At 43.3% G+C, this 22809-nt stretch overlaps 1 protein-coding gene across 8 annotated transcripts in view; it reads left to right on the plus strand.

Annotated features, from left to right (window-relative positions):
- RAD51B (RAD51 paralog B) overlaps positions 1-22809 on the plus strand; it is a 379242-nt gene that overhangs the window by 351438 nt on the left and 4995 nt on the right. The window lies entirely within an intron of this gene.

The raw sequence follows: 22809 nt of genomic DNA on the forward strand, positions 1-22809 counted from the left end.
AGAATGGATGGCTGCATCACAAAAAACAGCTTTACGTTTTGGATTAAATGGATTGATGATGGTAATCCCAATAGAAAAAGAATAAGAGGAGAACTGTAATGGGAGCTCAGCAAGCCTCTCAGCTCTGGAATTGTTCCACTGGTTGAGGGAGTGGTGGGAGCGGACTGAACGGGTCTTGAGCTTCCTGCATAAAAACTGTATTCAACTTTATTTTTTATCAACATTACGTTTATGTAAAAACAAAGGCTGCAAAAGTTAGTTGGTTTAAAAGCCCCCCGTTCTAGAAATGTACTCCTACCTTTTCTGTTCTCTTTGGAAATTATTGTTTATCCAGTGTAAAAAAAATTCATGGACAAATTCTGCGTTCAAGATCTGTAAACCTGATCACTGTCTTAAAAACCCTGGAAGCAATGGCTTTGTTTATCTCCAGAAGTCCAAGAATAAGCTGATTTTGCTATTTTTAATCTATCCGGAAATATGCAAAAAAGAGAGCTTAATTGCAAACAGACCAAACCTTATATAGGAAACGGGTACGTCCCTTGGGGGCACCTAAAAAGTGAATGTCTGAAATTAAATTCATACACTCTTCTCCCTTGCTCCCTGAAGCACGTACTCTTCTAATGAAAGAGAATGCTGTATGCAAGCATCATATCCCAGTAGTTTCTTTCCATTATAACACTCTGGCTATCTTCATATTCAATTAACAGATGTTTCCCAGCATGTATGAGCTCAAGGTGACTAGTTGTGTGTGTCTGTAATGAAATCATTAAAGAGGACAGAGAAAAATTAGAAAAATAATGGCTCCATTACGAAGATCTTAATTTGGTTACCAGAGAAAAACGAAGCAGGAGGATTGTGATTCCAAGATCTCACACACACTTTTCTCGGGAGAACGCTACCACACTGAGCCAACAAACAACAGGAAAACTTTTTATCATGAAAGTAGTTCCCATCACCTGCCCAGTGATTCTGAAATCAAATCGTACCCTATGGTAGGTAACATACATCCTAAGGTGGACCAGACACAGTTAGCTTAACTAACAGTCTCCCCACCCAGGAAAAAAAGGAACAGCATTGTTTTTGTACAGTCACAGAAGCAGGCTCTGACTGGCAGTGCCATTTTACTGTTAGCTCTTCTACTACTCATTGCACGACCATTGAACACATCACGTGTTACTCTCTCTAGATGTGGCCTGCAGTGCATCATGAAGCTTGGCTAGAGCACTGGACCAAAGCTGTGCTCCTGCAGGTTTGGAAGGAAGCTCATCCCAGAGCTCCTCAGACACCTGCACTGATGCCCATCTATTAGTAGAGCATGCTTTGCTGTACTCCCTCAGGCTGAAATGGCTCAGCTGGGCTCCCTCAGGCATACTCCAAGGCCACCTGAAGAGCATACCACATTGCTCCAGCCTGTTGCATACTTGCCGTCAGCGCAGAAGGATTTGCCATGCCCCACGCTATCAGTAGCCGCTGTCATGCTCTCTGGGCCACAGTGTCTCCTGAGTCTGAATCCTGGCCTCTGGATTTTGTGGTCTGATAGCTGTAACAGTCTGGGTAACATCCTAAATGCTGAGTGGCCTGCTGGCAAAAGTGAACACAGGGGACCCAAGATCTGTAGATTTATTGCTTGTAAACCAAAAAGTATATTAAAAAAAGAAGAGATAAAAATAGATGGGGAGCTTGGGGACCGGAAAGGCAGCCAGTGGAGATTAGATGCACTGCTGGTTGACTCATCCAGCTTGTTTTATTGTAGCACAGTTCCAATAACGGCTGTATTATTTCAGCTTATGTGCAGTGAGCAGACATTTGTTTTGCATCGAAGCTTTTTCACATAAATGTGCTCCATTTTTCATTTCTCCTTGCATTTCCCAGTGTTTCAGCTGGCAATTGCAAATGGGAGAGGTGGTGGCTCCAAAGGAATATTAGCCAACTTCTCAGCTGGTACAAATCAGCAACACCCCCTGGTCTTTAATAGAGCTATGCAGCTTTATACCAGTTGAATCTGCCCCAACTTTTCTTTTAAAACATATCCCACCTTATAAAGAGCTGTGTTTTCTTCAGTGATGGATTCTGAAAATAATGAAAAGTGCTGGACTGACTGCCTCACAGAGCGTGTACAGTGTGCATCTTGGCAGGATCAGCTTTCTAGTGTGTGGCTGTCTTCAATCCGGGGGACTTTTTGCCAGAGAGCAGTAAGAGCCCGTCACACGCTGTCTCCTGGACCTGGGCTGTGGTCTGCTGTCCTGCCGAAAATCTGCACACGGGTCGTCCTACATGCTAGCTCAGTGCCTCGCAGCATTTCCAGCCCCACTTCACTTCAATTCATTAAAATTTTTCTGTGTCTGCATGTAAGTGGCTATAAGGAGCAGTTACAGTGAAAATATGTGGAATGTGTGTCAGGCCTCATTAGCTGCTCACAGCTTGCTTCATGGCTTGAAAAGCGCTGCCCTGCCAACTTGGGCTGCAGTCAGAGGCAGAAGAGTTCATTAGAAATGTCTCTGGAAGCAACCACGGGGAAGGAGAAGAGCTGTTTACCTGAAGCGATACGAAATCGGGTGGATCTATGTCTGCGTTAGAGGCTGTGCTGAGATGGTAGTGCTTTGCAGCTCCAAAGGTGCAGGCAGACTGAGGGAACGCTTTGGGTTCTGTGCAGCTTTTTAGAAAAGGCTGTTTAAAGGTGGTTTCTTGGGACAAAACCTGGTGAACAGGTGGGTCACTTCTGGCCCATGTTCCTGTGCATCTTACTATCAACTCTCGAGCAAGCCGGCCTCTGCCACATGGACTATGCAGCTGTATATTTTTACTGGGATTTTGCTAATGTTTTAGTTGAGATGTTTATTTGCATGTTGCCTTCATTTCTCTACACAAACTACACAGGGTAAGTGGCATGGACTATATAGCTGTGTTAACTAGAAAAAGTGGCTTTATCTCTTCCCTGTGTTTTGTTTTTTTTGGCTGCAGGGAGGTGGGAGGGAGAATCTGCTAAAATGTGTTTTTGATTCATCAGAATCTTCTATCTTATTGTAGAAACTGCGTGGTCACAGGCTTTTCCATGGCCATCTTGTGTACTGGTGTGTACAGTTCATAGCCCATCCCTAGCACAGACACACAGATCCTTTAAAAAAAAAGCAATTGAAAATCCAGTTTTGACATTCAAACAGCCATATAACCAAAAAGAAGGTCCAAGTTGATCCCCAATCAATTTCTACATGTGCATATGAATAAAGTTACAAGTACCTTGTTATCATCAACTATTTTCTACAACGTAAAAAAGAAAAAAAGGCTCAACTGTTTTTTTTTTCATAAACTTGTCAAGCTCATCGAGCTCTGATGACAGTCACTTACAGGAATAAATGGTGAGGTAACAAGAGCGTTGTGTAGGATTGAGGTAAATTTGGGTCTGAAATAAATGAAGACCTCCATAAGAGGTAGAGTTAGGAAATAAGTGTGTGGGAAAATTGGAGTGAGTGAGAAGGCAGCAGGGAAAAGGAAGCCACAGTACAAATTAAAGATTGCAAGTAACAGGGCCGGGTGCCAAGAGCCTCAGAAAAGAAAAGAAAAAATATCCTTGATTAGCTAAACTGTTTGCTTTGCTATATAAAAACTGACCTCCTTGAGGAGCCCTGAGCCCTGGCCTCCTGGGTGTCTGAGTACGTGCGGGCAAACCACTGCCATGCCGATGGCAACACAAATACTTCAGCAGGAATATTCTGCCCCACGGATTTCCAGTCAGGCCAGGTGCAAATGCTTCATCTGGCAGGAGCTCTGCCCACGTTAAGCCAACAGCACCTTACGTTTTATGCAGCCTGGCAATACACACTTTCCCTTTTTCCCCCAATTGCTGCAGTAATCCCGGTTCCATTAGCTACGTGTGAATGTGTGTGCTGAAGGGAACCGCTGTCTCTCCGAGCGTGACTGTGGAGGGGGCAGATGAAGGGCAGAGCCAGCATGACAAAAGCCCACTCCTCCAGCCAAGCTCAGCACAGCCGCAGGAAGGACAGAAGTGTTTTTCCTCCATGCTGAGGTCTCCACAGACCTAGTTCTGGCTATAGAAGCCAGCGGGGCAAATCTGCTGCCCACAGCCCCTCTGGAAACAGAGAGCTCTGTCTGCTGCTCTCCTCAGGAGTCCCCACTCCCCGGGGAATATCTCCATCCTCCTGCCCCAAGGGCTCTGCCCTGCACAGCAGATGCTCTAGCACAGAGAGCCTCATGGAAAACCAGAGAGCAGGCTTGACAGTCACCATCTTAATGCAAATGCTCATTACTGTCATCATTTGCATTAGGCACTGTTATTAATAATGTTTTCCTTCTTCTCATCCATTCACAATGGCATCGCTGACTTGTGGGGGAAATTCTAGAGCTATGGGGAATGTGCTTGAGCACCTAACACTTGGTGGGTGTGCTTCTAGTGCCTGCTGGTACTTCTGAACACGAGTTGTTCTGTCTTAGACACACGTGAAAGAGGACCCATCACAGGCAGAGCTGCTCAGAGAGCACAGACAGGGAGAGTTATATATGGAAACATCAGCTCAAACCTTTTGTCAACAATTCCCTCACTTTTACTTGCAAAACTGTTACTTGCTCTCTTAAACGCCCCTTTTGCTCCACTCCGAAACTGCAAAAATCTACCACGTACAATTTAAGTAACATAAAGACCCAAAGAGAAGAGCTGTTTTTTAACAGCAGAGGATGGAAGAATTGCAGGACTTCTTTGTAATGGAACAAGATTGAAACAAGCAATGTTTAACATTTGTAAAAACTTCTAGAGCTGAACTTCTCTAAACCCCTCTGTTACAACCCCAGTTTTATAGATGGAGCAACAAAGAGGTAGTTGTATTCACAAGGCCTCTAGAAGGCCTGTAGACACAGAGCTCAGTTCCTGGAGTGGGAATCTATATTCAAGCTTGGGACTATACCTCACTGTCAAAAGCTGTTATCACATGAGTATCTAATTGCAGGGTTTTTTCTATAAACCAAAGCTTCTAATCTATGCTGAATCATTCGCTGGGGCAGAGAATGTCCTATCTGGCCTTTAAAATGCACAGGGCTGCAGGGAGTACAAAACATGCCCGTATTAAACTGTTCTAGCTGTCTTTGTTTAAGTATATTAATAAAGATGAGGAAGGTCAGATGGAGGCAGGTTGCCTTGAGTGCAAGGCTTCTGAACATTTGAGACTTGCTGTGCTTACAGGTGTATTCCAGCATCCTCTCTGAGGAAGAAAACAGATTTTAAACCCAGGCAAAATCAAGCAAGCTTAACTCAGGAATGTGAGAGCACAATATCAGAGGGATGTCACTAAAAAAGGAGGAAACAATGACAACTTCTTTCTGTTCTTACTGCACTGTTCATCCAGGAATATCAAAAGTCTTCCAAAATGCCAATGAACTCTCAGTTCACCCCTTTGGATGTCTGAGTGCTACTGTCTGCATGTTACAGATGAAGAAAGAAAGGCACAAGAAGCTGTGCAGCCATTGCGTAACACAGTGGCATTCGATTTTGGGTGAAGCTGCCTTGTGCAGTCAACACACGCCTGATTCAGACATCATGTGATGTCTAGTTTCGGTAGTATTGTCCATGGCCAAAGGTGGTCCAGGGCTTCTGATCTCCTTTTTTACCTACTAGGCAACACACTCATTTTAGTCCTTTATACAGGGTTCAACAAAAGGGGAGAGCAAGTTACCAAATTGTTCCTGATTTGAGGCTTCTCAGTTTGAAGAACTTGAAACTGTTGATGTATAGATTGGTTGGTTGTGCTGATGAGGTGAGATGTTCCAGAGGCAGGAGAGCACCAGAGTAGATGTTGAAGGCAGCCAGAAGCCCGAAGGAGGAGACGAGGAGACTGTCATGCACCAGAACACAGTGCCTAGGACATGCTACTTAAAAGTAAAAGTACACCCAGTATTCAAAACCATACTAATGCCGCCAAAATGCAGGCAGCCCCTTATTAACTGGGGAGAGAGAAATGGAACATTAAGAGTTTCTGAACATGAGCAAGCTGCACGCACAGGAACAATTTCCACTGCAAGTTTTTAATTCTGCTGGCTTTTTTGAAAATATCTGCCTGCTGTTCCAGCACGATCAGAATGAAGGCATGGGATTGCAGTATGATTGGCATAGCAAAAATAGGAGAACAACAATATGAAATGGGAGTTTGTCACATAAGTAGAGTGTATTAAACTGATTCGATACAGTATTTTCATCCCAAAGTACTTGAGAAGTTTGTGAAGTCACTTCCCTGTGACTCAAATGTAGCTACCTCTGTGCTGAAATGCAGTTGTCCTCATTGTGCATCCAGTGCTTAAGCTGCTTGTGAAAGATTTGCTTTATTATGCATCTGGTTTCATCCGGCTGTTCATAATAAAATGAAGGCTTTGCAGCACCTGATTCAGATTCACAGAGTGGAAAGGGCAGTTATTGATGCCAGAGGTCCTAAAATCACTGAGTTTTCCAAATCAAAATTCAGAAAAGTTATGTTAATATGCAACTGCAAACAGTTACAACCAACCACATAAACGTTGCTTGGTGAATCCTGAGGAACTGGCAGCATTGCTTGCATCTCTAGAGCTGGAAAATCTCTGCTACAGTTGTTGGAGTGGCAGGTCATTTTGTTACGTGTTTGCTGTGTCCTGGACTCTGTTTCTTTGCTATTCTTCCATACCCCCATGACTCAAGCAGAACCCTTGAAGATGGCAAGGAGTTGAAAGACTGCAGGAATGAAAAGAATTTCATTTTATTTTTCTGTCAAGCAAAATATCAGTAGTTGGCATATTTCCTTCATGTGTTCCACCTTAGTATATCAGACCTAAAACCAGATCACAGCCTAATTCCACACTTTTGCTCAGTAGTTACCAACTTCTTTTGATACTATTTCCTACCATCTCATTCGATTAGGAATAATGGGAACTAGAGTGGTAGAGCCAAATCTGTACTGTACTGAGGATGCCTTGCATTTAGTTATTCCTACTACATTAGCAGGTACAGTTGTGTAGTAACAATAAACTTGATACACCCTGCCATCTTTTTACTTCTAGGACCTTATAGTAAGGTTACCTCAGAAAAATAGAAATAACATTCAAGAGAGGGTATACAATTTCTCATACCTTTATTCATACTTTACCTGCAGTCAGGAACAAGGCTGAGAGTATTCTGTGACGGTCTCATATACTTTCTGCTGGATCTCATCCCCACCATAAGCAAAATTTTTAAGCAAATCATCACCTACAAAATCTAGCTCTGGACTTTGCATCATTGCATTTTCATCAAATGCTCTAGGGATTAAGTTTGAACCTGCCAAATCCCTCGTAATCTGCAAATCATAAATTTTTAACTGGAAAAAAAACCTTTGTGTTCATGAGGAGAGGGGGGTTGCCAGGCCATTTTGGCAATTGCAGCAAGTGGCTTATGGTCAGTTTTCTAACACAGGCTTCTCTTAAAAAAAAAAATAATAAAAAAAGACAGGAAACCTTTTACATTTGTGGACAAACGCCAATCCTTCCTCTCTGAACACACTGACACTCAGCTTTTGTTAGTATTCATTGCACAGAAATTACTGACCTGCAGTTCTGACCATATAGCTGCAAGAGGATTAGCCCAGTTCTCTTCTGGGGACACCTCTGTCTCACGTGTGCTGCTAAGATACCTCGGGGCTGCATCCTTTTCCAGTTTCTGGAATTGTTGAGATTTGTAGTCAAAATCTACTGGATGTTTTTGTGTAACAGTGCCCTGGTGTTGTCAGGTCACACAGCCAGGTTACACACAGCCAAGGGCCAAGGGCTCCCATTCCAACAAGTCCTTGTGCCCACTGCTTCTGCACACAACCCAGCTCCTCTGTAACCTTGCTGCATACATTGCTATGATGTCTCTCACCAGCGTTTTATATCTGTTGCAAGAAATTAGCATTTTTGCCTGTCTAATCCAGCTTAGTTTCTTCTCAGGGCAGCTCTGAAGCCTTTTACTGTTATTCTGTTGTTTTTCTGTTTTCTTTTTTTTTTTCTTTTTCTTTTTTTTTTCTGCTGATCTTAACATCATCTGATCTGTGTAAATGCTGAAAACTTGGTCCATTATCAAACATCTGCTGTATTTTTGGAGAAATGTCTCAAGTTTGGTGAAGCAATCCAAATCACCAGAAATTGTGATTCTCAACTTGCACAAAATGCGTGCTCTGTTTTTTAAGGGTTTCTGCCAGACCCTGCTGACACATGAAGCATAAGAAAATATTTGGCATCAGCCACTTCCCCAGAGGTTTTTCCTCTTGTAGGTAGTGGAAAATGATCCCTCTGTACACATGTATTCAATTCTTTTAGGTCTATTCATAAGCAAAGGTTTCATCTCTTTTTTTAGTATACCCATTCTGATGGTTTCGCTATGCAGTTTGTGGTAATGAATATATTCACCTCCTTTTTTAGCCTCTACTTCAGGGCACAGGGAACTATGCCAGGGTTGTAGGCTGTGGAGCAGTCCTCAAACTGTTTTTCAATGACTTGATCCCCTAGCTCTCCAAAGAGAAAGGCCTCTTGAGAAAGCAAAAGACTGGCTCCCTCTTCTCTTACATTATTTTTGAGTCTGTTGCTTACCTATCTGCTGACTTTCCAGCCCCCTCGCAGGAATGAACTTACTACTATTAGTCCAGAGTTTTATCAGTTTCCACTGAGGAACAGCTGGTGCTCACGCTGCTGCTGGCAGCGCAGGCTCATGCACCAGTAAGCGCCTTAGGGCCAAGAAATGTCACTGCCTTACTGGGCACTGGAGGCCCTTCATACCTCAGACCCTGAGCCCCCTGTGGCCTTTCATACTTCAGACACCTTCCTGAGCCCCCTGTGCCCCTTCATACCTCAGACCCTGAGCCCCCTGTGCCCTTCCATACCTCAGACACCTCCCTAAGCCCCCGGCCCCTCTCCACAGGGCTCAGTACTGCAGCCCTTCAGGGTGTGCGTCTCGTGGTGACACCCTCCAAAGAACAAGACAGACCCTCCTTACTTGTGTTCTCTACCCAGGCATATGTCCAATGCCCCCAGTTACTGAGAGGGGACTTGGGGTTTGTTGCACTGAGCGACAGGGGGAAGGGCCTGCCGTCAAACTGAGTGCGTGGTTCCTCTTCCCATCAAGTTCAGGGGAGGTTCAGCTCCCGGCCCAGCTTCGGTTACCCAGGAGGCTCAACGAAGCAGAGTTGTAAAGCAGGCCAAATGCAAACGTTTGAAGCTCTGTGGCCCCTTCCAAGGGAACTATGCTGTGTCAAATCTCAACAGCTCACACTTACAGCCATGTCATCATGGAGCATGAGCACACAACTGTTGTTAGAAGAGAGAGAGCGAGAAAAAAATAAAGAGACAAAATGCAAAAGGCTTAGGAGGCCCCTGGTTTCCGTAATGGAATTAGCCCTTCCTTTATGAATTCCAGGGTTAGATGCTGTAAATGTGATTCACATACTCCCTCCCCTCACCAAAGCAGAAAGATCTGCTAGACACATGTTCGGAGTGGAGCAGGGGAAGATATGACGTGACTCGAGAGCCTGGAAGGCTGAAAGGAGTAGATGGGGGAGAGCTCTGCAGCCCTTGATCTTTGTAAGATTTACTGCCTTTGACTCTTGCAAAGATCTTTTTTTCCTGGAAAATTGCTAGCTTCTAGCAATTTAAAAAAAAAAAAATTGGCTGGGGCAGTAAACAAGATCTTTGAAGGGGGAAGGAAGCCAAGAGAAAGTCAGGCCCATTAGTCACGCAGCTGCATTTCCTGTCACAAAGGACCCCAGTTGAGTAATCACTCAAAATATGCTTGTTATTTTTTCCTATTTTATTTCAGCTTTCAGCCTGCCAATATCTACTGTAAGAAAAAATTAAAACAAGAAAAAGAAAAAAAAATATTTTACCCTCAGAAGGGAAAACAATGTAGAAAGAGACATTGATTTACATTATTTTTCCTTTTCTTTAATTTTCATAGCCTAAAAACACTTCAGTCATGTGACAGAAATGCATGTAGCACAGAGTGGGTCTGAGGCAGTCATGGTGTTTTCAGGGCACATAATTTCAGCATGAGTGTGAGTGTCAAAGTTGCTAGTCTCCACATCCAGCTGCTACCATTAATTCATTGTACAACCTTGATCAAGTCATGTAATAATTTATCTGTAATTTATTTTGGTCATATGAAAGGTAAAGATGATAATAGCTTCTGCATAATTGTTTTGTCAAGCTTCATTAATAATGCTTATAAGTAACATTGAGTCTTCTGATGAAAGCTTTGTCCACTGTTTGTCTGAAGGAAAATCGAGTGAGGATTGAAAAGACATAGACTTGTAATTTAAAGCAGAACATTCTTATAAATATATTTAAATGTATAAATATATATATATTTATATTTATAAGATGTTAAAATAGGAACAAGACTATGAAATAGAAGAAGGAAAATCTTGCTGACGCTCTCTCTCTTGAGACACTCAAGGCAGAAGAATAGAGCAAACGTGTCATAGGGAACAACCCCTTTTGCAGTGCTGGAATAGAGCATGTCACAGACTGACTATACCACTTCCCCATGTCTAGATCTTGGATTAAAAGATGCTGTCTCTGGTCAACCTGGTACCAGCTTCAAAAAGAAGCCACAGATACATGAAGAAAGTAAAGCTGAAAAAATACTGTTTTTCCAGATTGCTGCAAACAAAATACCTCTTTTACCAACAAACACAACTCCAGAATACCAAATCCCACATTTTATTTACTCAAAAGTAATGAGTGTGGTGACCAGGCCACCTATAAAGAATGACCATAAGTAAGCATCAGGGCAGCTGACAGTTTGTAGCCTACATTCCTGATTGGGGTACCTGACTATATGGCTATATGAAAATGATTACAAAGGAATAAATTCCTTTTTGTATTGCTGTATAAGTAGACAGTAGGTGATTGCAGTTTATGGTACATAATAACATGACTTCAAATACTGCACAAAAAATGAAGCTTACATTTGCATTTAAGTGACTAGTAATGTCAGGTAATTCTCTAATTTGCATACATTTGATACCACAGATGTGCAACATTTTTAAAACCACAGCTTATGAGCAGATGTGATTTACCCAGCAATGTAAATCACAGCTTCCTAACGCTAGTTAAAGGGTGCAAACACAAACAAATGTGAGACTTATACAATTTGGTTTAAGAGAGATTTTGAAATGCTGTTTGCATATATTTTGTAAAGCAATTCAAAGTAATCATATGTGCTTATTTACACTGAATGGAAAAGTAAGACTCGTGTGAGTCGTGATCCAAATATGAAAAGTTCTGCTCCAAATTATGTTTCTAAAGTTCATCCTTTGTCTTTCCAAATGGCAGGCAAGGCGAGCTGTGCTCCTCGATGGGCACACAAGTGTACACTCCCTGGTTTGTGGTCAGAGCTAACACCAAGCCATGGGGGCGGTCTGCTACTCTCACACCAGATGACTTTCACTGCTACATATCCCAGATTACTGAATCCCCACATCATCTAACATTCTGTGCAACAGCCATAGTTTTGTCCCTAAAACTGTCTCTGCTGCGATGTGGGCTTGTAAGTCCATTTTCAGTGATTATTGGTATCCTCACAGTTTAGAAATTATATACTGGTAAGTATAAATGAGTGGAAATAATTAGTTTACAAGAGCAACATCAACTTTGAACATTTCCTTTTATGAGTACCACTGTATGTTATCATATTTCCTATACTACTGTTATAGGTATGTATAAATCACACTAGCATCTGATATATCAGACTCTGTAATAAATAGCTACCTATAGAATTAATTACACCTGACGAGTATTTGGGTAGCAACCATTAGTTATCTATTTACCTACCTGTTTATCTTAGGATATGTATGGCTCTATAGCATCTGGGTATCTCCAAACCTCTGAACTTTTGATGTACTTGTTCTCTCCATGCAGGCCTGATGTAGATTAGTACAATTGTATATGTATACGTGTGCCAGTAAAGTCCTAAGATGAATGACTAACCCAGAATAGCCTCAGAAGTGTATGACCTCTTGATTCACCTGCTGGATGCAAAGAATTTCTCTCTTGCATAGATGGGAAGCTGAGTCATAAAGAAATAGTTACGTGCCCATAAGCACATAGATAGCAACAGAGAGGGAATCAGCTCATTGTATACAGATCCTCAGTCCCTGGCTGTGTGTATTAAATTACTCTCTCCTGTCTTCAGTGAACTGATCGTATTTGGTAAAATTGCCAGCAGTTGTTGCTCGTTGCAGTGTGGTACTTCTGTGATGTGCATGGAGGGGACCTAGAAAATAATTGCTTATTAAGAAGCTACATTAAACAGCAAACAGGGCAGTTGCTTAGTACATTGACAACTGAACTTGTCAGCCTTTCTACTGAACTGCTGCATGAATTTGGGCAATTCCTTCACATCCATATGCTGCCATTGCTCTAATTTAATATAGGGATAATAACACACTTGGAGCTTCAGGCACAAATATCGCTGTATAGTCCTGCTCCAATTCTCATTTAAGACAGTGGAATGAGAATGCAAAGGGAAGTTACAGGGACAATAGTATTTTTTTTCCAATGTTTGAATGAAGCTTCTGTGATACAACTCAAAAAAACTCACTCCTAAAATGAGCATGGCTGGTAAGAAAATTTTAGCATTAAGTTGCATGTTGTCAGAGGACATGTTGATGCAGGACTGTCATGCTAGGAAGTGTGAAGGCTTTGCAGCTGTGATTTAGGGCTTCTGCACCCCTCGGCTATCCACACTGGACAGGCCTGTTGTAGAGGGGGCTTCTGGTCTGAGTAGATAGATACACAGACCTCAGGGCTGAATGGAACTTGCAATGGGGCCAGGGAAAACTAAAATAGAACCGAGATGTGGGGGCTGCTACTGCTGGCTGTAGTATCTTAACATCTGTTTAGATGCTAAAACAGAGTCCTCTGGGTCTGCCTCAGAGCTATTTTCCTCTCCTCCAAACACAGCATGGGATTGTGGAACTGAGCTACATGTAGCCAATTAACTTCACTTTCAGAGCAAAACTGACTACGGAAGAGTTAACCTGACTAATGGCAACACTTCAGTAAGAGTGAAGGAGGTGGAACTCAAGTCCCAAGTCTTAATAAAATGCAGGTGTTTTATTGTTAGGTTAAAAACTCCTAGTCTAAGACTCCAGCAAGCATTTAAAAACAAGGAAAAAATGTGCTGTTGAATAAGAAACTTGGAAAGGCAACAACAGGCCGTGCTAGGCATTTATGGAGAGTGCAGCATTCACTGGCTAAGGCCTACCGTAAAGTTCACAGAGGGGAAACAAAACACATAAATATTACATGAACGACACCTTTCACAATATGCATCTGGCCTCCGATGTATTACACCTGGGATTAACTTCTGACATTTTCCTTTCCACCGTCCTGGCTTTGCTCTTACTGCCCCCCTGCAGAGTATTTGTACAAGCACTCTCCAACTCTTCCTCCTTCTTATTTCCTGGTCTGTTTGTGGAACCTATGGGGTGACAGGCAGCGTGGACATCACACTCAGCTACTCTTGCAAATGCTTTTCTGTCAGGGATGGGACCTTTTTCTTTTAAAGAGAGATTGATTACTATTGTAGAACTAGCTAGCTAAAAGAAGTTGTAAAGAAATCACTCATCACTGTGTTCTCTTTCCTTTTTCCTCCTTATCCCAAGGAAGCAGAAAATTTCGGGGAGCATTTTTCAGTAAACTACACCGAGTTTCGGTCACAAAGTTAAGGGATTGCTCTGAACTTCAAGCTCTATCTTCAAGTTCTTCATGTGTTTGGAGAACAGTAATAGTTATGACTTACTAAAGGGAAGTAGAAAATGAAGAACCAGAGAAATCTCAATGTACTTATAGTGTCCCAAGGTCTAAGACAGACAGGTGGGACACTAGCAGTACTAAGTGAAACAATAGACATGACATACAGAAAACTCTGACAGAATAAAAATGAAACTGATGGAGCTGTTGAGCTTATAAACATGAGTACGTGCGAGCTCTCATTTACATGGAGCAGAGCTCTTAGGACAGCGTGAGCAAATAATTCAGAAAACCAAGGAACAAAAATCAAAACCCTCTGTAATCACAGCCGGAAACCCAGAAACCCAAACAAGCCCACGTTGTGTGCCCTGCATGCACCACTGCACTGCGTCCTTGCTGCAGTGGCTGTACCGGGCCATCTGTACTGGTGGGCTGGAATGGGGGCATCAGGCAGGCACAGCAGAGGTGAAGAAGATGAAGTGTAGATCCGATCTCTTCTTCACACACCTTTGAGAATTACCCTTCTTGACTCCCAGCCATCATTGAAAACAGGTCTATTTAAAAAGAAGCTTCCTGTTAAGATGCAATGGAAATGCAGACTGCAGTTTAACAGGGGGCCCAAGAGTAGAAATCTTCATTAAGAGTATCCCAGAAATCCTTGTAGGAATCTTTGTGTTGCCCTGGTTGTGTTCGAGACCAGGCCCGTGGGGACCATCAAGCAAGAGGTCTCTGTCAGCATCTGCTAGCTGCTCCTAATTTTAGATCTTCCCTGGCCTTCTCCTTTCCTCCTTCACTCGGTGAGACTGCTTTTCATCCCACTCCTACTCTCCTTTGCAGCTGCTGGTTCCTGTTACTGTCTTGTGTCAGCAGTTCTCAATCTTCTCAGACAACCCTGCTGTTGTTTGTGCTGTGCTACGTGAGGGAAACAACCCATGCTTTCTGTTCCCTCCTGAAAAGTTACCGCACCTCAAGCTCCAGCAAAGCTAGGCAAGTCCCTGTTCAGCGCAAACCCTAGCCAAATCCAGCACATCAGATTGCAAAAACTGGCAGTGCCTCTGGTCTCAGTGCACGGAAATATCCAAGATCAAAGCTAGAAGCCTGGCTTCTTTTTTCTGTCATCAAATTGGCCTTTTTTTTTTTCTTTCTTTCTTTCCAGTCTTACAATTATTGTTATCTTTTCTGATGTGTGTTATCTCTGTGAGTCACTGAGAAGTAGTGGATAGATTTGCAATAATATATGTACAGCCAGACCAAAGTGTTTTCAAATTAGCTTGTCTCAACTTTGAAATAATAATGATGTCAGTCGCTGAAATATTCAAGACAAATACTTTATACTAGTACTAAGTATTAGAAATAATCACTAGCCTTTAGGTCTCGTTTCAGGAGTTGGACTCGATGATCCTTGTGGGTCCCTTCCAACTCGAGATATCCTATGATTCTACGATTACCCTTGCAGATGCTGTCAAATCTTCCATATAATACAAAATAGAGCAACATTATTCCTCTAAATAGAGCAACATTATTCCTGTGCTGTAAAATTGTCTTGTATTTGACTTAAAGAACTGACTGATGATCTTAGCATCCTGTTTCTTATTCCTCTGTCTTTGCATGTTAAAAGTTCCCCTTCCAAATTTCATTTCCCTTGTGTATAGTTATTTTAAATGCCTGAAAAGAAAAAAAAATCCTTTACAGCTTTCTTCTTTACATATAAAATGATATCGTTAACTACTTGTAAAAGAAACAAAGATCCCTGTTGGAGAGAATAATAAATAGGTAACTCATTGCAGGGGAAGAGGGTGACAAGATTGAGATTTTTGCCAATAACACAGAGAACAGAAAAGATTAAATTCAGAATATTCAAAAAAAAAAATCAAAACCTTTGCTTTTCTGCTGCCCTACCTATAGCATCTTTTTGGGTGTATAAGAAAAGGTTATTTTTAACCTTATTCTCTCTCTTGCTCTCTCTTTTTTTTTTTTTTTTGAGTAAAGAATGTTTACCCTAATTTCTATTTTATTTATTCATTTATTTATTTAAATTTCTTGTAGCCTGGCCTAAAAGGTTTCAGCATTGTACCTTTCACAGGTGATCGGTAGCTCTTTTGCTGGGAGTGAAAATGCCTGAAGTGCTTATGTGTAGAGCAGCAGGATACAGTGGCCTTCGTTTCACATCAGGTTAGAAATGAGTTTAAGGGGCAGCAGTGCAGATGCCTCCACCCATGGTAGGGCTCAGAAGGGATAGGTACAAGCGAGTAAAAGCTGTTTGCTTTCGCTTTCCCTTGCATTACTGTGGGATACTTGCAAACATTTAATTAAAGCTATTGTAGGCATGCTTAACTGGGAGCTATCTGTGGTTCCTTGAAACCATTACACAGGAGCACCAAAGAAAATACAAGGGAGTCACTGAAGGAAAATACAAATGAATTAGAAAAGCATAGCAACCGAAGAATACATTTCCCATAATACAACAGTCAAAGGTCATGAGGCCACAGATGCTCAGTTGCTCATGCATATCTTCTATTCTCTCCACTTGCATGCCTGCTCCGGAGAGGGCAAAGATTTAATGAGGATGGGGCTAGCTTTAGCAGTTCTCACCCTTCCTCACACCCCACATCTGAAAGAGCATTGAAAGCCTCTTTGAAGATGGAATAGACGCACATTGAACTGTCCCAGTGCACACACACAATCTGGGGTTTTCTCATCAGGTATAAAAATACAAGGTGACCGTTCTCTTCCGGCTTTCCAGAGTATGAACAAAGCTGCTGAATCAAAGACTTATTGAATTTAGGGTGGAAAGGAGTTTCTCCACTGCATCTGTCTTTTCAATCTGCAGTAGCTGCCCTTCTCAGAGTCAAACAGTTTCTATTAGTCAGGTCATTTTTACTCAGTCCTTATGAAGAAATCCTGTTCAGTCAAAACAGAATACTATTTACAGGAAGCTTGGCAGGGTCAAAAAGTGACTGCAAAACCAATCTCTTGTTAAAACACATACATTATCTGCTCTGATGTAGATACTATTAGAGCTCAGCAATCACTGATTTGATATCAGGACCTTGAAGGTGATTTCAGAGTCAGATTTGTTAAACTTGGCGACATTATAAGTGTTATCATGTGTCATTAGCAGAGCTAACTTAGTCGTTCCAAGTCCAATTTAATCTATCCAGCTCACTACCCACAGCTTCTGACCTACTTAGTCACTTCCTGTCTTTGATTTTCACCTTAAAGCCTCTTTTCTATGTTGGCCAGTGACTGCCATTTAATCTTAATCAAACTTCCTTGGACTTCCATTACTGTCAAGCACAACTCCTCACACTGTAATACTCACCCTTCTGAGTGCAAGGAAGTTGATTTACGGCCAACAGTCTACCTCTTCTCTTATGCTCTAAGTTCATCTTTGCTTTGTTTTTCTTCCTGTATGAGTCACTCCTTCCCCTCTTTGAGACATCGTGCCACGCTTTGTTCCCCCTCCCTCCTCAGTGACCGAGAAGCCACCATATCCACTACTTCTGTACAGACCTGGTGCATCGTCGTGTGCACACAGCTACCACGTGCAGGTTCAGAAAAATTGCTGAAAACTAAGAAATGGAGTTGGCCACAGGCTTCTACAGAACACCAGCTTTTTAATGTGAGAACATTTGATGGCAATAGCAACTGTGTGTAACCCACAGGAGATGTGTGCAGTCTCTCCTCACGCATGTGCTCTCTCCCAGTTCTTTTTTCAATATAAGCACTTTAGCTTTTTCCTCTTCCTACTTCTGTGCTCATCAGCCTGTACTCATACTCTTGATTTTCTGTTGTTGATGTTAGCATGCAGGGGCTATAAGATCATTCACCGAGGGCAGCAGCCTTGTCCTCCTAATAAGCAGAAAATACCATACATATTGGAAGGAGGAATTAGCTACAGGCCGTTCTCATTAAGCCTCTCCTTCAACTTATCTCAGCTCAAATTGTATTTTTGAACTGCAGTCACTATACGGCATTGTAAGTTGAAAACAAGCACTTGAGCCCTTTCCAGCGAGGCTTTGAGTGGCCCTGATAGGAGGCATGGAGGAGAGATAAGCAGTGCATTGAAGTTGCAGTATCGCTGTCGCTGAGGGCAAGGAGTGAATGGAAACATACCCTCCCTCTGGCACTGCCTTGCTCCGGCCCGGGGGAGAGGATCAGGCCGAGCAGCTCCGGTTCACACGCGGCAGGAGTCAGCGGCCTCTCAGCTGATGACAGATTAGACTCGGGGCCTGCTTAGTGGGAACACTGTGATTAGACCTCAGCAGCATCTGTCTCCAGCACTGAAGGAATTACTGCTGCAGACTGCGATTTTCTCAGCAAGCTGTAATTATACCAGGAACCTCATTCCTGCCGTTTTTCTTGACAACTTGAGTGCAAAAAAAAATGCGGGTGGGTGAGCAGAAATTGCGAAAGGAGCGGGAGAGAGACACCTGCTTATTTTCGTTCAGCTCATTTCAGTCACTTTCTCTGGGTTTCTTAGATGCGTATGAACCACAGCCTGTTTTTCCTCAAAGGTCAGTGCTGAGGTTTAACTCCCAGCAGCTGTCCTGCCACCCACCCACACTGACAGGACACGTCCTCTCCGTGCACTTATGCACCATGGCACCGGGGTCGAGTGAGGGTGCTTGCAGGAGGCACCCAGCAAGCCCAGCCCCGGCAGTGCCCCTCGGTCCCCTCCCAGGGGAGCAGCAGTGAGGGGCCAGGCCCCGCTCACCCCTGACCAAGAAGGGCAGAAGTGGGGATGTTGGAGATTGGGCAGGGTGGGTTTGAACCTGAAAAATGAGTTTAAACCACAAAGGCCGTGCCTAGACTAGGATCTAAGCATCTGAAAGGTGTTAAGTTGTATATGGTAGCTCTCTGTTTTAATAGATGGAGAGTTCCCAGTAACATCTGGTGCGTTTTGCCAAAATAATGATGTCTAAAAAGAGCAGGACTTCTTTGTAAGATTTCTCTACCAGAAAAACATTTTTGTTTGTGCAGTTGTAACTCCATACGAGCTTGTTTGCCATTACTCTTTTCTTTGCTCAGAATACAAGGAAAACAGTTTTTTTTTTTTTTTAGTTTAAATCTAGGAGAGGAGGGCAGAAATAATGTATATATTCCTTTCTTAACTTTCCTCAGGGCTTTAATGCGACTGACATACTTTGAAGGCAAGAGTATCTTGTCTGCGTTAAGCAATTTTACATCTAGGCTGTACTCATCTGGAAGAAAGCAGAATTGTTCCCTACCAGCACTCCGTCCCTCCATCCAGCAGTGTGTCAGTCAGGACAGCCAGGGGCGAGAGCGCGGCAGCAGGAACGCAGCCCCTGGGGCTGGCAGCCCCGGCAGGCAGCATGCTGGCATGCAGATCCCCCGTCTCCAGAGCCAAATGTCTTCAGATACTGGTGGGAAAGACACACATCTGGAGTTGTCTGGAGCTGGCAAGAAAAGCTGTAGACAAAGAGGAGAGAAAGGGAAGGTTGGAAAGAAAGTGGAAAGAACGTTTCTTACACATTTCGCTTTCTTTTCCATCTGCTTGTGCGATGTTGCTGTGAGCTATTAAACAGCTGCAGAGCTCTGCCCCAGAAGGGGCTGTGTTTCAGCAGTGATGGAGAATGAATCCTGCAGCAGAGTGCTCTGGGAGCCCCCTAGAATGAGCCGGGTGGTAGAAATGTCGTTCTCTGATTCAGTATCATGCTAAATACACTTGGGACCAGGGCACCTGGGGCAGCAGCCAGAGGCACTGTTGCAGCTCCCGAAGCCTCTGGCAGGCACTGGGTGCTCCTGACCCATCCCTGGCACAGTTGGTGAGTCCCTCTTTTCCTCTGCCTTCCAAGCAGAACATAAGCCTTGCCTTCCAAGCCTCCGGCACTGGTTCTGAAATTCAAGGCAAGTGCATTGCTCAAGCAAAAGGTGTTTGCTGACTGCAAGACTTTGTAGCTTGGGGAGATAAGGGTGGTGGAGGAGGACTGGGAGCAGGAGCAGTGGGCATACTGTGACTGCCAAGGACTGAGCAAGAGAGCTTTTTTTTTGCATCCATTCAGACGCTCAGCTATTTCCTGCTTGGTTCCTGCAGTCAGCATGCTCCACCTGCTTTTACTTAACCATTTCCTGTTTACTGCTTCCAAAACCTTTCTGGTGCAATCACTACTCTGCCAGTAGACTATCTTCACAGTCTTTTTTGGACAGGCTTCACTACATTTTTTTCCTTCCCTCTTCTCTGTACAGACCGTTCAGATTGAGGCATTGAGGGGATGGGGGGTGCATGTGTGTATGCATGTGTGTGTGCATTTCTTGGGGCCAAATTCAGTCATCACAGAAGTCTGTAGTTTTGTCAGGAAAGTATTTGCTTGCTTGCTCATTCTTTCTCTCTCTGTATGTCTGTTTTTCTTATCCTACTGCTTGCTGCTTTTTGCAGACTTATCAAAGCAAAAAGCAGTAGCACTGAAGGCAGGTTTCACTTTCTGTTGCATAGAGGGCTCCAGGTATTTAGAAGAAAGACTCTTCCCATCACTTTCAAGAGTTAACAACTCTCCCACAAACAAGGGATTTATTTCCTGGATAGCTTGCGTAAGCTTCAAATTATTTTCTAGTTTTGAAAACAAGAGACGATTTCTTCTGGTTTGCTGTTCAGTTTCTCAGATGTGTAAGGCAAGGTATGAGGAGCAGGAAGGATCAGACAAAGAAAAATAAATCTCTTTCCTAGTGTAGATGGCTCCCTCAAGTCCCATCCCATGCTCAGTCACGTCTTACAGAAATCGCTAGAAAAATATGCATGCTTCAAGTCTAGTCTCCTTAGCCATAGTATAGATAACACTGCAGCCAAGACTGAAATCAAATTTATTTGTCAGTGCTTTTGCTGTTTGTTTACTTTCTGTGTTTCTCTTCTGGAGCAGTGAAAATAGATTCTTCAGTTTCCTCTCTGGTTCTCATGCTCTTGCACAGCACTGCAATGTTTGGGTTGCGGTGAGCACTGCAGGGGAATGTTCCCTTCTTAAAATAAATCATGGAAACATTTCTGTTGGAATCAGGGCTTGTAAAAGTTTATTTATTTTTTAATAAGAAGAATGTCGGGCCAGCTTTGACCTGACACTGTATCCCTTTAAAAGGATCAGGCCTGTGATGCACATCGGTGTATATATACAGCGTATATCTGCATGTACACACGCAGTATACATGCCAGTGGTACTCGTATAACTGAGCGCTGAAATCATCCTCCAAGAATGCTTGACATGTTGTCTCAGCCTGCATCACACGGATCTCACAATTCCTTCGCTAGCCCTGTTGCAAGTTAGTGTAAGCCGGTGGTGCTTTGGCTGCTGACTTCCCAGGAGAAGGCAGGGGGCTGGGAGCATATGCTGGTGGTGTCTCCGAGCTGCTCCGCACGTCTGTGATTTATGTGGACGGGCTCACGCTCCCACACAGTTCTGAATATTTTAACAACACTAGACCCCTGTTTCAGCAGTAGCATAAATATATACGGTAGCACACCTGTATGTGTTGGGAGGAATGGTCTGGACATCAGTGATGTAAGCCATCTGCTATAGGCATCGTGCAACTTAAATCGGAGTTTGCTAAAGTAGCCCTCAAGCTGTCTGAGAGCAGCTTTGGAATTTTCTTTTTAATTAGGAAAGGAAGCAGTTGTTTTCTGCACAGAAGTGTCTTTCAGATTGGCCCCAATATGTACAACGGTTACTCTGGTTCCCATCCAGCCCAATTCATTCAATAGCTTGTGTCAGGGCACTTGTCATCAGTGGCATTTGCCCAGAGTGAGTCACACCCGCCCATGCAATGTGTGAGAGCCTTCAAATCTTTTTCATCTTCATTTTATAGGGTACAGCTCTGGTAAATTCATGACCGTATTGTACCACACAGCTCTTCTTACAGCAGCTTCTTTTCTTCTATCCAGCTTTCCATCCAAGGGGCAGCTTCTTCCAAAAGAGACTCTGTGATTCAGTGCCCATCTTTGTTTCCCAGATGTTTCTTTCACCAGTCTGCTTTCCGGTTACATTGCAAATTTGGGTGCATTCAAAATATTATTGCCTCTCCCCCACGCCTAAAATGGAGAAAAGCTGAAATATATGAAAACGTAGGAAGAATGAGGCTAGGGCTGCACAGGACTGCACAGGACTCTTTCCAGGAAATGGGTAGAAGGTTCATCAGATGAGTCACTGAAACCCTAGATGACTAAATTCTTGAAGAATAAACTGTCAGGAATATGATACTGGACAAGACATTCAGGGGAAAAGAGAAACTTCTTAAATAGCTCTTGTTTGTTTTCTGTTAGTGATTCATTCCTAAGGAAATTGCCGCATTTCTGGCCCGGGACAGCAGCAGCAGGCAGGTGGTGCCAGCCTTCACGTGAAACGTGCCGTGGCGCTTGAGGCCTTGCAAAGCCCAGTGTTTGCAACGGGATCAGGAGTGCTTGTGCTCGTCCTGCCCCCGGGCAGGCTCTTCAGCTGCCTTTCCCTGTCCCTCCCCACCCCGCAGAAAGGAGGATTCGAGAATTGATGTGTTTGGGTCACCACAAAGATGGAAGTGTTGAAGGCAGGGAGCCTGTGAGAGAAGACTGTACAGAGCCAAAGTGAATAAAATAAGGCAGGGTCACCAGTGCAGTTATGCCATCTGAATCAATTTGCCTCTTTCCTAGCATACCAGCAGGTATGAGACCAAGAGGAAATGAAGGCATTAAAGCTCCAGTTCTAAGCTCCTTTTACAAATTTCTCTCCCTCTACCTGCTCCAACCAGTAAACCAAGTTGTATCAATAAAATTGGCCCAAAGCTCTGAATTTGGATTTCAGAAAAGGTCTTGAGATTTTGAGTGCCAGTAACAACAGAAGCAGTCAGGCTCCCTCCGCAGCTACCTCCAGAGGAGCTGAACCAGCGTTCACAGCAGCGGGAAATGTTTGCAGTAGTATCCGAGTGTGGAGAAACCCCAGCATTCCAGCAAGCCACTGCCAGTTCCCATTTTGGTGAGTTTGACCTAGAGCGTTTAGCGTTTCGACATCCTTTCTGCGTCTCATAATGCTGTTTACGTAATGAGCTTTCATTTGGTTCCTATTAAAATCATGGTATTTCTTCTGCAAACCGCTG

This window comes from Cygnus atratus, chromosome 5 (assembly GCF_013377495.2).
Source record: "Cygnus atratus isolate AKBS03 ecotype Queensland, Australia chromosome 5, CAtr_DNAZoo_HiC_assembly, whole genome shotgun sequence".
Lineage (NCBI taxonomy): Eukaryota > Metazoa > Chordata > Aves > Anseriformes > Anatidae > Cygnus > Cygnus atratus.